Source organism: Capra hircus, chromosome 22 (genome assembly GCF_001704415.2).
Source record: "Capra hircus breed San Clemente chromosome 22, ASM170441v1, whole genome shotgun sequence".
Classification (NCBI taxonomy): Eukaryota; Metazoa; Chordata; class Mammalia; order Artiodactyla; family Bovidae; genus Capra; species Capra hircus.
Window position 1 is genome coordinate 13,724,474 of NC_030829.1, and position 13,228 is coordinate 13,737,701.

Here is a 13,228-nt window from a genome sequence, read left to right on the forward strand (position 1 = left end):
GGCACTAACAGCAGGACCAGGGCAACACCCCTGCCCAGGTTCCCTGGGAAATGTGCCCTTGCCAACTTCCTGGAGAGACAGGAGACACACCCTAAACCCTCAGGGCTGGAAGGGACTCAGAGAGGGGCCACCCCAGCCCCGCTCCCAGAGACTTCCTGATCCAGACCCTGGAGTCCGTGTCCTACAGACAGAGAGAAGGCTTTAGGAATGAACCCAGGCTCTAGCGTTAGACTTGTTTCTCTTGATTCATCATCCATGTCCTACTTTTTATCTATTATTCTTCAAATATTTTCTGGTAAACACTTTGGTGGCACTTCACATTTCAGCAGACTGCAGTTTCCTGTACATCTTCTCATGCCTCCCTCTCAGTATCCTCACCTCACAAGGTAAGCGTGTACTGTGCTTTATAGATGAGGTAACAGAGGCTTAGTGAGATGAGGGGCCGCGATGGCAGCACACGGAGCTGGACCCTAATCCCACCTGAGGCTGGAACCAGGCTGACCTTGGCTGCTCCCATTGTGCTTTTGTCTTCCTACCTGATTGTAGCAACCAGGGCTGGAGTATCATCTCTCCATTTCTTGACCAATCACAGATGCGGACAGGAAGGTCACAGGGGTAATTAGACCTTTATGTGGCCTCTTAGTTGCATGTGAAAGAATCTGCGCCTCCGTGGAGATCCTATCCCACTTCCTGAGTGTGTAGACACCAGCTGTCAGCTCAACTGCATCAGGTGTAATTTCTGCAAAGATTTGCATCTTAAAAGAGCTGCATGCGAATCCGTTCTGAAATTACACCCAGCTTGATGAGTTCAGAAAGCTGCTGTGGGGTTCAGTAGGTCTGAAGCAAGCACAAACTTAGCCGGAAAGGATCTTCAGCAAGGATTCCCATCTAATTTTCCTCAAAGCTGTGCCTCATACGGTTCAGGTGAGCTACATCCAAACCCGCTGCCCTAAACCTGCTGCCCTGATTAACCCTGCCACCCGTCATGTGTAAGAGGCTGAGCCCCACTCGCAAAGAAATAGCAAGGGTACGTTCACTCACGAGCGCTACTTGGAAAGTGCAAATAGAAACCTACGGTGGAAATTATGTGATCAAAGGAAGAGGCCAAAATAGCATCATGTGCAGCTGACATAAAGGCAAGCATAAAAAAAGCCAAGAGGATTGAAAACTATGCATTCTGGCTGCTCACCTAAACTCTTACTAGCACGTCAACTGTTACCCCACCTATAAAGGTGGGCCGTCAGCCAAATTTTAAATAATATCAGTCAGAGGTTCTAATCCTGGGAAAGACAGAGAAATCACATGCCGCTCTTCCTGTCCATTTAAAACCGGAACAGAATACACAGAGCAGCTCTCTGAGATCACAGAAAAGTTGGCAGCACTGGCAGTGGGGACGGAGACCAGAGCACCACTGCTGCTTTCCCGCTGGTGCAGCCCACCTTGACCTCAGCACACCCAAACCCTGGAGGTGAGCACTGAGGAGCAGAGGGGAGGGCTGTGGGAGAAGCCAGGCTTCAGGAAGGGGAGAGGAAAGGTCCAAAAGTTCCAAGAGTGCAGATGAAAGCCCCTTTCCCTTCCCTTGGGTCTCTTCCGCCCCAGGCAGCGGGCAGTTCTGCGGTGGCAGCAACAGGAGCCATCAGCCAAAACTCTCCTCTGTTCTCCCCGTGTTTGGCCCAGACATGACAAGTGTGGAAGGGAGTAGTCAGTGGCCAGACAGGAAACGAGAGACCCAGGGAACCAGGAAGTATTAGGGAGGTGACAAGGAAGAGCTTGAGAAAGCTGAAGCTCCAATACTTTGGCCATCCGATGCAAAGAGCCGACTTGTTGGAAAAGACCCTGATGCTGGGAAAGATTCAGGGTAGGGGGAGAAGGGGGTGACAGAGGATCAGAGGGTTGGGTGGCATCATCGACTCACTGGACATGAGTTTATTAGGGTTAAGGTGACAGAGGGTTAGGGTAAATAACAAAGATAACTGAAGTATTTCCAGTCATTTGGAAATAAACAACACACTCTTAAATAATCCAAGGATCAAAGAAGACACCCCAAGGAAAATTATCAAGTATTCTGAGCTGAAAGATGTCTATACAATGTATCAAAGTTGGGGCGGGGGGAGGGGCGGCGGGGGGAGGTGCAGCTAAAGCAGTGCTTAAAGAGAACTTTATGGTACTAAATATTTAACATAAAAAAAGAAAGTTCTCAAGTCAATAATCCAGGCATTCATGTTAAGAAACTAGAAAAAGAGCAAAAAAAAACCCAAAGATGGAAGGAAAAAAAGAGCAGAAATCAAGAATAATGTCGTAAATGTAGGCCCAAATATATCAACATCTATATTAAGTGTAATTTATGAAGTGCTACAAATAAAAGACTAACGTTTTTAGACTGGATATAACCAAAATAAAACGTGACCATGTGATGCATACCAATATACCTTAAATACAAGGGCAAAGAACAACTGAAGTTTTAAGAATGAAAAAAGATATGTCACACAAATTGTAACCAAAGAAAGCTGGTGTAGTTATAATAATATCAAAGTCGGCTTTAAGCCAATAATTATAACTAAGAATAAAGAGAGACATGTATTTATAAAAAGATGAACTGATCAGGAAGATATGAGACAAATCCATAATTATGGTGGCATACTTTTCAATCTCTCCCAGTAACACGCACACGGAAATCAGAAGGGATAAGGATGTTCTACACGAGATTAACAAACCTGATCTTACAGACATATAAAGAAAAATTCATTTAACAACTGCAGAATATATGTTCTTTTCAAATGTACATGTAAAGTCTTCAAAATATACTTACTGTCATAAAGCAAGTTCTGACAAATTTCAAAGGTATAACTAGCAAAATGTCAGGATCTGTACGTTAAAGCCTATAAAATGCCGATAAAACATTTTTTAATGAAATAAATGGATATAATTACTATGTTCATGAATTAGAAGACTCAATATAGTACATATATTGATTTCCCCAAAATACAGGTTTGATGCAATTCCTATCATAATCCCAGCAGGATTTTTTTTACAGACCCACACAAATAATATCAAAGTTTTGACAAGCGTGCAAAGGTAACCTGAATGGGGGAACATTTTTCAGCAAACAGTGCTGGAACAAACGGACTCCTCTATGTAAAAACCTGACCCTAAGCACTTATCTTACACCTCAAACAAAACGTCATTCAAGGGGCTTCCCTGGTGGCCCAGTGGTTAGGGCTCCAAACTCTCACTGCTGAGGGCCTGGGTTCAATCCCTGATCGGAGCTACAATTCCAGAAGCTGGGTGGCATGTCCCAAAAGAGAAATGATTCAAAATGGATCATGGATCTGAATGTAAAATCTAAAACAAACAAACAAACAAAATTTCTTGAAGAAAATATAGGAGAATACATATATGAACTTAGGTTTGCTGATGAGTTTTCAAATACAACACAAAATCACAATCCCAGAAAGAAAAACACTGACAAATTGGACTTCATCAGTGTTTACAACTTTGCCCTTTATGTATTTACAATGGAATTTTATTTAGCCATGAAAAGAATGAAATACTGCCATTTGCAACGAAATGAATGGACCTGGAGATGGTCTTACTAAGTGAAGTGAGCCAGACAGAGAAAGACAGTATCAAATGATGTTGCTTATATGTAGAATCTAAAAAACATGATGTAAATGAAAGAAACTTACATGGTTAGCAAAGGGGATGGGAGGGGTGGGGGTGGGATAAATTAGGAGTTTGGGATTCGCAGATACAAACTGGTATATAGAGAATGGGTAACCAACTAGGTCCTACTGTATAGAACAGGGAACTATATCCTCAGTATCTTGAAATACACTATAATGGAAAAGAATAAATACAGATTTATACATGTATCACTGAATCACTTTGCTACATATCTGAAACCAACACATATGGTAAATCAACTACAGTTCAATTAAAAAAAATTAATAAAAATTTAAAAGCCTCTGCTCTTTGTAGAAGATCGATAAGAGAGTACACGGGCTGTGCTGTGCTCGACTGCTTCACACTGAGACCCATACTCAGTAAAGCGGGGGGAAAGTGATACTTGTCCATGGAGATGCTGAGTTCATGGCTGAGCAGCTGCTAGACAACTTCTCGTGGGTCTGATTACTGCAGTCAAGAGCAAGCAAGGCAGTGACTCTAAGAAATCAATAATGCAAGAGGACACCGTGAAGAGTGTCAACACAACGCCCTCCTCCTGTAGTTAGTGTTTTCATTAGAAGGCGGTTAATGCCCATTAGCCAAGATAAGGAAACAATTTCATTTTGCAGTAATTTTCTGTAGCAGAGAGTAGATTTTATTTTAAAACATCGAATGGCTCGTGTTCATTCCCTGCAAACAGAGGATGCCTGCCTCACATTTCTCCTGCTGCTAAGATGTCTCACTGCTGGCTGGACAGCTAAAATCAATCAAAGTGGAAACATGAATGTACTAAACACGTGCAGTTCACCTGGCAGACAGGCATCCATTCAAAACATAGGATCTTAGAGGGAAAGATCATAAAAAAGTTGTGAATCTGAGTTCAGAATGATGATCAACTTGGAAAGACAATTCCCCACATCAGTTTAATTGAGAGTATATAAACAAGCAGATGATGGACTCTGGGTAAACACCCTACTTTATTCAACCTTCTGCTTCAGTCCCTGGAACGTGAGTTGTGTCAGACAGCATTCGGGAATCACTTGGTGTAACTAGAACACCAAAAGGAGAGGCTTGTATCCCACAGAATTATCCCTCATGTTCCCCACCAGGCTCACAAATTGTAAGGTAGGGGCTTTTTTTTTTTTTTTCCTTCTTTTCTTGGCACACTCACCCTCCAGGACAGTGTTTGTGTTGGCCTCCGTTCTGGATTTCAGCTTCCCAAACGCAAACCAACACAAGAAGCCATCTCTGGCCCCGGGTAACGGCAGGAGCCTGAAGTGTGCGGGGCCAGCTGAGGGGACAGTGGCTCACCCGGGCCGAGTGGCCACCAGGTGACAAAGCCCGGCCTGCTGACAACCTTCCTCAGCACTGTCCTTAAAAAACGTGGAAGTCAGAACGTACTTCACGCTGTATCCTGGTGATACAGTGTGAACTGACGCTCGTGGACCTGACTCACACGTGCAGCCCGTAAAAGCTCGGGTGCGGCTTCCCTGCCTGGATGTGGTTTTAGGTGTGGAGCCCCGTGGCCGCCAGGGACGCAGGTATGGGCAGGCCGCGGGCCTCCATTACCAGTGGGAAATAATGCATGTCTGTCTCTCCACTGGGACTGAATGTGTGTGGCAAAGGGAAGCCAAGGTAACCCTATTTTCTTATTGTTGAGTTCCTCTTGACAGGCCCAGGCAACCCAGACAGACTAGAAAAAAGCCAGCAGACGGAGCTGACGAGCGTGCGGCCCAGGTGCTCCGCACACTGCCCACACGGGAGGGTTATTCTAATTCCGCGGCCTTCAGATCTCACAGGCACGAGCCCAGACAAGCAGCAAACTGCAACTCTACTTCAGAGGGTTTCCATTTCAAACAAAACCTCTCCATCGGCCCCTTTATTCTGCACTTTTAATATATACTTTGTCTCCTCTTGGAGCGCGAAGGTTTTTAAGTTACTTCAAAGCCATTTCTGTCCCCCCCTTGCACATCGCAACATGCTACCCCCTGGCCTTCAGATGCCCGGGTGGAGTCTGCGAGGAGCCCCTGGTCAGTGTGGTGCGGTCTGGCAGCCCCTCCCCACTTTCCACCTGCTGTTGGTCGCTCCAGACGTTTCTTGACCTGCCCTGCACATCCACGTTTAAAGCAAGACTATGGGAACACTCGCTGCTCCGTTCCGGGGCCCCTGTGTGCCTCGTGTCTTCCGTGAGATGCGGAGGGCACTTGGAGCGTAGGGCAGTGATTCTCACACATGGCCTCCAGCTGCCTCGTGGCCTCTGTGTCTTTGCTGGAGTCTGCTCAGAAATGCGACGCCATATTCCTCAACGCAAGCAAGTGAGGCTCCTGAGTGGCGCTAGTCGTTGGGACGATCTCAGGGAAGTCGAGGGCACTCCTCCTCTGGGATCCGTGGGCTCCCCAACCTGGCCTGACACCGCCCTTCTCCCCTCCAGACTCCCGTCTGGACCTGTGGGTCCCTGCTAAGCCCAGAGTCCATGAGGATGGCAGGCTGAGGACTTGCTTTTCTTTTTCACCGCTTAAGACATGACTGTTTTCTCGAAGAAAATTATCCATGCCTACCCCCTTCGTTGTGGACCAGCCAATTCTCTCAGCTCTCTCCAGGGCAGTAAAAATGCCCTTATTGCTGGGAAACTGGTCATAATTACATCAGTTTCTGGCCATTAAATCCAGTAAGTCTAAAACGCTGAACGCAATATAGCTGCTTTGGGAAAACTTTTAGACCCGATTCAACTAACTATAACAGCCTCGGTCCAAAATAAGTGAGGAAAAGCCAGTTTTAATTGGCAAATAAGCCAGATTGTGAACTTCTCATGGGTAAAAGAATTAACTAAACAGGTTGGCCCAAAGAAAGTTCTAGTGAGACACAGAATCAGGACACACCATTTTCCCCACACGACCCCGGGAGAACAGGTGTCAGAGGCAGGGGCGCTGTCAGCCACGGGACGTGGCGGGAGTCAGTTCCTCACGAGAGAAAACTCGCCAGGTAGGAACCGTCCTGTGACTGGGTTACGAGGAGTGAGAACCAGGGTCATAAGAAGTGAGCAACCATTTGAGTAGACACTATTTGTACTTGACCCAAATGAATCGCAGCTGATCCTTAGGAATGTTCCATGGGGTCACACTGAGGGAGTCCATTTGACAATGTAACCCCTGAGTGTACAGTATGGGGTGGTGTGTGTGTGTGTGCATTAACGGCAGGGCTTTGAGGTGGGGAAGGAGTAGGCAGAAGTGACTTAATGAGGGCCTGTTTCCAGCCCTTTCTCTGAACTTCCTATTGGACGGCAGGGAAAATGGGAGGCGGGGGTGGGGGAGTGTTGCAAAGTGAATGATAGCAAGTCAATAAGACTTAATAGGCCCCCCAGTTTGCTTCTTCCCCCAATCCTCACTTCACCACGTGAGGACCCAGTCAGCCGCTGCACTGCTCTGTTGTGATCCAGCCATCATAAATAAGAACACTCAGGAAAATGTGCACGCTGGGATGTTAGGTAAGAAACGCAGAAAATACAGACAACAATGTGTGGAGCGCGACTGCGACTCTGCAAAAGGAGCATGGGGCCGTGGTAAGCACGAGGTCTCCAGTGCTACAAACCTCACTCCCAAGGCCCTCAAGTCTGCTGAGGGGTGGGCAGGACGGACAGCACAGTCCGACCTGAGCTGAGCACACAGGAGGCCTCCCGCAGCAGCGACGGGCCCGACGAGCACGCGCGTGATTCTGTGCTCGGTGGACCGCGTGTCCTGAGCGCTGCCACGCACCTAAGCCCTGGTGAGATTCTGGGGACACAGCGGGGTGTGCGTCAAGGCAGAGCTGCCACTGCGAAAGAGTCAACAGAATATCCTTCAGAAACTAAAGCTTGAGTTACCATTTGGTCCTACAGTCCCACCCCGGGCCTATATCCACCCCAGTGTTCACAGCAGCCAAGACACGGAAGCAACCTCAAAGTCCATCAGCAGACGAACCGGCAGAGCAGCTGCGGCGCATGCAGCGAGTGTTCGTCATAGAAAGGAGTGAGACGGCACTATGTGCCGCAACGTGGACGGGCCTAGGGTTGATCCCAGAGTGAAGTAAGCCAAATACCGTATGGCGCCACTTATACGTGGAATCTAAGAAACGATACAAATGAACTTACTTATAAAACAGAAATAGATTCACAGACACAGAAAACAAACTCATGCTTACCAAAGGGGAAAGAGCAGGAAGGGATTAATGGGGAATTTAACAGAGAGAGAGACACACTGTTCCATGCACGGACAAACAGCAAGGGCCTGCACAGCACGGGGAATGATATTCACTACTGTGTGACGACCAGTGATGGTAAAGGCTGGGAAAGAATACGTATGTGTGTGTGTGTATGGGCTTTGCTGACGGCTCAGATGATTAAAAAAAGCTGCCTGCAGTGTGGAAGGTCCAGGCTCGATTCCTGGGTCAGAAGGATCCCCTGGAGAAGTATTCTTGCCTGGAGAATCCCATGGACAGAGAAGCGTGGCAGGCTCCAGTCCATAGGGTCGCACAGAGTTGGACACGACTGAGCAACTAACACTTTGACTTTTCACATACGTGTGTGTGTGTGCGTGTGTACACATATAACTGAATCACTTTGCTGTACACCCGAAACACTGTAAATCAAATACACTTCAATGAAAAAAGCAGACAGGACACTCTGAGACCATGGTGGGTATTAAGGAGAGTCAAGAAGGGGAAAGGGAAGAGGAGAAAGTGTGGCAGGGGGTGGCTGGGTGGGCAGGATACAGGAGATAACGCCTGAGGATGCAGCAATAAGAAAGAGCCAGACACAGTAATCTGGGGACTCGCATTCTGCCAAGGAGCAAGAAGACCAGTCACTCGGGTCCCGAGGTGAGAAGGACCCTGGTGGGGACCTGGAGGCAGAAGAAATAGGGGCCCGCTAGAAACAGGGACCCTCTGGAAGCAGGGAGCTAGTGAGGAGGGGCTGCAAAAACAGTCCAGGTGAAGGCGGTGGGGACCTGTGACCCATAGACCCTTTTAAGGGAAATGAGAGGGAAGTCTGCACCTTGGACTTCATGCTATAGAAACAGAGCCCTTGAGACTTCTATCAGAAATAAAGCAATTCATGGCTTCCCTGGCGGTTCAGAGGGTAAAGAATCTGCCTGCAATGTGGGAGACCTGGGTTCAATCCCTGGGTTGGGAAGATCCCCTGGAGAAAGAAATGGCACCCCACTCCAGTATTCTTGCCTAGGGAATCCCATGAACAGAGGAGCCTGGCAGGCTACAGTCATAAATAAATATTTAGAAAAAAGAATTCATTCTTGGGACTTCCCTGGTGGTCCAGTGGTTAAGAATGCACCTGCCAATGCAGAGGATGTGGGTTCGATTCCTGGTCCAGGAAGATCCCACATGCACGGAGGCAGCCAAGCCCATGTGCCCCGGAGCCCACGCTCCACCAAGAGAGGCCATCGCAATGAGAAGCTCACGCAACGCAACTAGAGAGCAGCCCCCGCCGCTCGCTGCAGCTAGAGAAAGCCCACACACAGCCACAAAGACCCAGTGCAGCCAAAAAATAATAAAAATTTTTTAAAAATGAAAGCAATTCAGAGAGTTTTCCAAGAGGAGGACAGGGCAGGCCTGAAGAGCTAGATCTGAAGACGGGGAACATAGAATCAGTTCAGTTTAGTTCAGTCGCTCAGTCATGTCCAACTCTTTGAGACCCCATGAATCACTGCACGCCAGGCCTCCCTGTCCATCACCAACTCCCGGAGTTCACTCAGACTTGCGTCCATCGAGTCAGTGATGCCATCCAGCCATCTCATCCTCTGTCATCCCCTTCTCCTCCTGCCCCCAATCCCTCCCAGCATCAGAATCTTTTCAAATGAGTCAACTCTTCGCATGAGGTGGCCAAAGTACTGGAGTTTCAGCGTTAGCATCATTCCTTCCAAAGACATCCCGGGGCTGATCTCCCTCAGAATGGACTGGTTGGATCTCCTTGCAGTCCAAGGGACTCTCAAGAGTCTTCTCCAACTACACAGTAATTCTCAGAGCACTGAGGGGGATAAACTACTGTCACCAGCCAGCTTGTGAACAGACTTAGCAGATGGGCGTTTTATTTTTTTGGTAAGTGAGCACTTTTTAAACACAGGTTGAAACTGTCACATAAATGCATGACGTCTTCGACCTTTTCCTAAAACACATGCCACAAACGGGGGAGGGCCAGTTGGTCACGCTGGCTGTAAGCTCTGCTTACAGTTACACGCTGTGCTGAGCAGGAACCCCTCGGCTCCCATGAACCCACCGCATGCACGAGGATAAAAGGAGACTTGGGGTGTCATGGGGTTGGGCTGAGTGCCTTGTCCCCCGAGGCCCTCAGGGCAGCTATGAGTGACAGTCCCAGAGGCGACGAGTTGGGGTTTGTGTGGAGGTGGACAGAGGGCCTCAGGGCCCGCAGGGAAGGCAGCCTGGCAGGCAGGTGGGGGGCGGCGCTGGGGGCAGAGCAGCAGCTGCAGTCAGCAAGGGTGTGGCCTCGGGGAGCACCCTGCTTTGTGGGGGACTCCGTCACCTCGGCAGCATCCTTGACAGGTGTCAGAACAAGGCAGATGTGGTTAGGCTGAGTTGTGGAGACACCTGAGCTAAGTAAGAGTCCACTTCACTTCCTCTCCTGTGTCCTTGCCCTCCAAAATTTCCCTTCTGCTCTGGGACTCTCTAAGGAAACATCAGGGGCAGCTGAAACTTCCTCACGTGGAGAAAACTGGGAGGAAAATGAAATGGGAAGGAAAATTACAGCACATTTGGCTGATATGATTAACACCATCAGGCACCAATTAGTCCAAATTTAGGCCAGACACTGACTGGGGGACAGCTGAAAACTCCCCCGTGGTGGTTACATTCGCGGACGGCCGTGATCAAACAGTCCCTTTGGAAGCATTCCGCTAATGACTGCTCTGCTGAGATCTCACCCTCCCTCAGGCAGGCCAGACCGCCGTGGTTCTCTGTGAGGCCTTCTGAGAAAGGCTGGCCCCACAAGGTGAGGGGGTGGGGAGGAAAGCTGGTGAAGTTCTAGATTCCCACCTTAGAGAGAGGTCAGCTGTCGGCTGAGCCCAAAGCGTCGATTCTACACAGTGGAGTGATAGGAAGGGAGGGTGTGTGTGTGCACGTGTGAGACAGTGTGCGTGTGCGTGTGTGTGGTGGTGGTGGGAGGGGAGAGCTTGGAAAGCTCCTAGGACAAGTCCACGGGCCCAAACACTCCCAACTCTGGGCGACCCCATGGGACCACACAGAGCCAGGCGGAGAAGGTACGTGCGGAACAACTTCCAGGACAAGCGTCCAACTTGCCTTGGGATAAAATTAACTGAAGCCGGGTCTCAGAGGCTTCCGGGGCAACATCAAAGAGCCGGGATGTTCCGCTACAAAAGGCTTTGGCAGGCTGACCTCTGGCCGGCGCCGCCCTCATCCTCGTGGGCCCCCAGTGGAGGTGGGAGAGCTGGGGCTGGTGCCAGGGCAGGGTCGGGGTCCTGGACTCCAGGGAGGGCTGACCGCTCATCACGTGGCCTCCTTCTGGGCCTCCCTGGGCTCTTTCACAGGGAGTCAGAGCCTGTGTCCCCGTGAGTCTCCAGTGCGGGGAGGGGGTTCAGAAAAGCCTCCGCCTCTCCCACGCTTCTCTGCAGAGCAGACGGGGGACACAGAAAGGGCCTTGCGGACTCAGGTCCCCGAGCTCTGAGACCAAGAGACCCCCTCCCCCAACCCAGGCGAGCGACCACAGGGCAACTCTCAGGAGCAGGTGGCTGGACACAGCCTGGACCCTTTGTCCCCATTTTGCTTAAGGGCACCGAGGACAAGGTCACGCCTCTGGGAAGCCGAAGAGCATCTCCCAAGAGGAACCCTTTCGGCGCTCTCAGATGAGGTAGTCATGAACGTGCTTCAGGGACCCTGGATCAGAGGGAGAAGTATCCTAAGGAGGTTTTCACTGGGCAGAGGCAGGAAGATAAACTGAGACGGGGAAAGGGGAAACCTGCCGTGGAGAGGAGGAGAGGCGCTCCTGCCCCGCTAACTGAAGTGCCGCCCTGCCTGCCCCCAAACGCGGCCCTGCGCCCCGGCTGCCTGAACCACTCTCTCCAGAGCCACAGCGATGCCCGCGGGAGGGTGGCGCTGCCTCGGCACCTTCTGAGAAGAGGGTGTGCCAGGCGTGTTAGTGAATGTGTGTGCTCCTGTGTGTGTGTGTGGGGGGGCAGGTAAGGTTTTAAAAACGGATCTTCACTAGTGAGGACCTACTGTATACCACAGGGAACCCTACTCAATGCTCTGTGATTGACCTAAACTGGAAGGAAACCCCCAAAAGAGGGGATACATGTATACTGATTCACTCTGCTATACAGCAGAGAACAACAGAATGGCGTAGAGCAACTACACTCCAGTAAAAAGCAAAACTATAATAAAAGGTTTTTTTAAAAAAAGACAAAACCAAATAAATTAATCTTAGATAGAGTCCCTTATCCTGAAATGGTGAACACAACAGATGGCAAAATGGCGGTGAGTCCATGTACTTAACACCGTTGCTTCTGCACGACTTTTAAGTCTTAACTTGACAGCAGTGGGTGTGAGAAGTCCTTTACCTGCATGACCGTGATGGACTCAGAGCAACAGGGGTCCTATGGCGCCTCTCATTCCACAGAGGAGGAAACTGCCCATCCAAGAGGCCAGGTGGCTAGCCTCTGTCTACCTGACTCAGAGCCCCTGACCTCAGTCATCAAGAGACGCTGGGGGAGAAAGGCGGGGCCAGGTCAGGGCTGTGAGCCGAGCTGTCTACAAGATCACCAAAGGCTGGAAAGCAGGAGCCACACAGCTGCTGCTGCGACTGGCTCACCAGCTCCCTGGCGCCGTCCCTTCCTTCATACCAGTGTGTCTACGTGGGGGATGATCTGTCCCCCTGAGGACATCTGGCAACGTTGGGAGACATTTTTGTTGTTGCCCGTGGGGGTGGGGGGCTGCTGGGCATCTAGTGGGTAGGGGCCAGAACACAGCGCACAGGACTGCCCTGCCACAAAGAATCATCTGACTCAAATGTCAACAGCACTGGGGCTGAGAAACCCCGGCTTTTGGATCCTGGCTGAGGAAGATCATGCTGCCTTCTCATGCTATACTAGGATGCTTGAGGAAATTCAGGAGGTTACTGTGCTTTATTAAAAAACATACAAAACTGGGTCCTGGACCAGCCTTTGTTGCAGTACACGATGCCCTTCCTTCTGTGGTACCCAGGTCTGTGGACACCACTGGGATGCATCCCACCCAGGATGCACTTGTGCTGCAGGCCCCTCCCTGCAAGGCTTCCTAATGCAGGGCAGCCCCGGTGGCGCATCCTCGAAGCCCCACATGCCACCATCCCTGAATGTGGCTCCAGGAAGTAAAGAGTTTCCCTGTAGCTGCTGCCAGCCCAGGAGCAAAACCATGTATGCAGCTCACAGAGGCCAGCCCCTCAGCGGCTGTCTGGACCAAACTGCTCACCAGTTACACTGATTCGTCCACCCAGGGGAGAGGTTTCATATCCAGACCAGGCTGGCACTCGACTGTCATAGGTAGTTCTTTTTTACCCATAAGAACAACA

At 49.9% G+C, this 13,228-nt stretch overlaps 1 protein-coding gene across 3 annotated transcripts in view; it reads right to left on the reverse strand.

Annotated features, from left to right (window-relative positions):
- The window catches only part of ULK4 (unc-51 like kinase 4), a 498,780-nt gene that overhangs the window by 2,027 nt on the left and 483,525 nt on the right, over window positions 1-13,228 (reverse strand). The gene's annotated exons all lie outside the window — the stretch shown is intronic.